At 43.6% G+C, this 3,435-nt stretch overlaps 1 pseudogene; it reads right to left on the bottom strand.

Moving 5' to 3' along the window:
• Positions 1–1,540: 1,540 nt before the first annotated feature.
• Positions 1,541–2,470, bottom strand: LOC114514760 (annotated as a pseudogene).
• Positions 2,471–3,435: the final 965 nt, after the last annotated feature.

Raw genomic sequence — 3,435 nt, 5'->3', positions numbered from 1 at the left:
AAGAAGTCCCCTATTTCTGAAGGGGATCTGGGTATAGTACCACAGATTCCACCAAAATGCTACAAAGAAGGGTACTACATGCTGAGAAACACGTACTTAGGAGAGATTAGCAAAAAGGCTTTCAATTAAGTCAACACAATTTAATGCAATGTAGTCTGTGCATTATACTGGGGACTCGGGTTATTCAAAAATAATTAAATCTTTTCCTTGTCCTTAGCTAACCACCAACTTGGGGAAGGTGGAGACAGGAATCGATGACTGCACTGCAAAACTGACTTGCTAAGTGGCATTAAAGAACTCAAGTGATCTCAGAATGTTTTAGAGAGAAAGTGGTTAAAAGAGCAGGAACAACAAGGAAGGATGTGGGTGGCATTTGACACAGAATTCACTGGAACAAAGGATGAAAGACTTCCAGGCAGAGGGGTTAAAGCTGGGTTACCAGTGGGCTCTTAGTAACTGCTTATAGATGAGAACCTAAGAAATCCTTTAAAAGATGAACAATGCATGTTTTTATTGTAGAACTAATGTCATAGCCATTGAGGTGGAGGGAAATTTTTCTGCTCTTAAAAATCTATCACTAGTGAAACATAAGAAGCATCTGCCCGCACACCAGAAATCATATATCACAGTCCCTTTCCATCTTTCATGAAAATAAAACACTAACCTAAGTCTTCAATACAGTAGAAGCTTCTGTGGAATTTAGATTTACTAGAATATGAGTAAATAAATGTACAATGTACATTTAGGGATAGCAATGTACTATTCCCACAATGTACATGCGGGGATAGTAACATATCCCCACATTGACACCCCCACCTGCATCAGAACCACAAGAAGAAAAGGATCTATTTCCCGATGTGGGCCTCTGTTTCTCCACTTCCTAGGGGAGCCTCGAGCAATAGTCGGAGGGCAGATTCCTCTGGTAACCTACTTCCCACTTGCAGTGCTCAGAGGCACCAATTCACAGTTGCCTCTGGCTCACCTCCCAACTGCCTGGTCTTGCCTCTATTGTGCAAGCTAATTACACCTTAGGATCTGCAGTGGGCAGGACATTTGTTCTCAGGCTATAGGTTTCACCCTGTGGGCAATGGCACTCTATTGTTATGTTTATTGTGCTGTTCTCCAATAGTTTCTTTTGGACCTTGTTGTGTTACTGAACAAATAGTAAGTTTATGGCCAAAACACCTCTACAATTCTCCCATAGCATTATCTCAGTGCTATGCCTTAGTAGGTTTGGAAGAAAAATCTGTTGATTGTCACTGGGCACCTCCTGCAAATAGAACATTACCAGATGTCTCCACAGGTAGGTATAATAATACAATATACCACATTTAAAATACCAGGATGCAATGTTACTATTCCCTACACACTGGTGGTCACTACCATTTGTTAGATGCCACACTGTCCTCAGAGCTTGAGCCCACCTGGAAAATGATGAAGATATTTAGGCTGCTTGCAGGGTAGTGAGGGTGAGCTGTGGTGGCTGGTACATGAGAAGGTTTTGTGGGAGCAAATATATGTTCTTTTTAAATTTCTTTTCCTGTCAACCTTATTTTCACTCTGTTAAGAGTTTGTGGAAGAACAGCTTAAGATCACTCAGTGGTTGTTCCTACCCACTCAGTGGCCTGCTTAGTGGGGGCTGCAGACCCATCTTCATCTGCGCGCTGCCGGCTTCAGTGGGATAGTGCTAGACAGACTCCGAGAGCACCTGTGCCTTCTGACTAGTCTGCAACCGCAGGTTGCGCAGCAGTGAACTCTGGAACTGCAGCTGTCCATTCCCCCGGAAATGTCTCCTTGGTCACAGCCTTTTTGGCAGCTGCCTGCTCTTCCTTCTCAACCTCTTCAGGATCTCTGCAGAAGTAGAGATAAGGCAGGACCTCCCAGGAGTGTTCGCTGGAGATGGTGCCACGCATGCGCAGAACTTCCCTGGCCAGCATCCACCACATCAGACCCACTGAGTGAGCCCCCTTGTTGCAAGGAATAGCAATGTCCCCATAGCACACAGGACAGTCTGTGTGACACAGTGCAGTGGTAGGCAGGTTGCCATAAGATGGCTCTGAGACAGGCTGGTGGTCAGCCCTGGGATCGGTAACCACTGGAAGCCTCAGCTCCAGGAAGCCTGTCTGGACCTGGGCAGTGAACATTCCAGGAGTGAAGCACTTGGCGGTAGAACAGCTGCAAGGGCATCAGCAAGCTTCAGCACAGCTGGCTGGCCAGTGTTCTTGGATGATGTGACACTGACAGCAGCTGGGTTTTCGATGGCGACAATGGCATGAACTGCCGGTAGAGGCTTCTCCCAGGTTCTCTTCAGGTTTGTGATGCGGATGCCATCACTTTCCCTCTTGTACTGTGCCATGTGGAAGTCAAGCTTGGTGCCTCCTGAGTGGGTTCCTGCTGCAAGGAATTAGAGGACATTCTCCTCCTTCATTTGCGGGACATCAAGGGCTTTGGACATTGTGAGAGTTTCCCTGTAAGTTACATGGGAACGGAGAACACCACCATACTGGCCCCTTTGTAGCTAATGCAGAAAAACAAATGTACTTTTTAAGGAAGACTTTTCTTAAATTGTGCTTATGATTGCAATGTAACTTTTCTCATTTGCCCCACAAAACCTTTAGTAAAATATAAAACACTGAGCTGTTAACGGTGGAGTTTGATTTCCTTTTGGGAGAAGTGAGGAAGAGCTAGGTGCTTTATTGCGGGCATAGGAGAGGTCCTCAGGGAACTAATCATATCTGAGTTGTGTTTTCCAGAATAGTTGCTGCAGGCCTACACCTGGTAATGTGCTGTAAATTTACTTCAGTCCACGCTCTTTGGGCTGTTTCCCCATGAAAGCGGGAGTTTGGGGGTGCAAGCATTGTGATCTAACTTGAGGATGAAAACTAGGCTTCTTTGTACATACATTCTGGGTGCCAGCCTCACATCAGGCTTTTTTGTTATTATTGTTTTCTTCATCTCTGTTTCTATATTTACATTTTTCTCATCAACTTATAATCAGTTGCCTTAAAATCATTCCTGATGGAGTTAGTTAGAAGAAGATAAAAAAAGGAAGAGGAAAAAGAATAAAAGATGCTTCTCAACACAGTGAGCCAGGGTAAAGCTAACGAATTTTTCCTTGGATTTAACCCATGACCTTAGATTTTTTACATCACTCTCTTTCCAAAATAAACATCACTTCCAAAATATCAAATGTTTAAACTATGGGGACACAGAAGAACTTTTCCACCACTGTTGCCACTGCCGTCATTTTGGTCATATTTAATAAGAAACAAATGCACTAAATGTCTGTTTCATAGCTGCGTATGTGCATTTTAAAAAGAAAGAAAGAAAGATGAAGAGATGAGAGATAAAAGAAGAAAGAAAATAAAAAAATGGAATCTGTGAGCTCAGTCAATTTCTCCCAATTTAACTTCCACAAACTCCTCTTAAATATTA

The sequence above is a fragment of the Phyllostomus discolor genome, chromosome 7, assembly GCF_004126475.2.
Source record: "Phyllostomus discolor isolate MPI-MPIP mPhyDis1 chromosome 7, mPhyDis1.pri.v3, whole genome shotgun sequence".
In the NCBI taxonomy this organism is placed as follows: domain Eukaryota; kingdom Metazoa; phylum Chordata; class Mammalia; order Chiroptera; family Phyllostomidae; genus Phyllostomus; species Phyllostomus discolor.
Note: the sequence above shows the minus strand (reverse complement) of the source record. Positions and strands in the feature narration are given on the sequence as shown.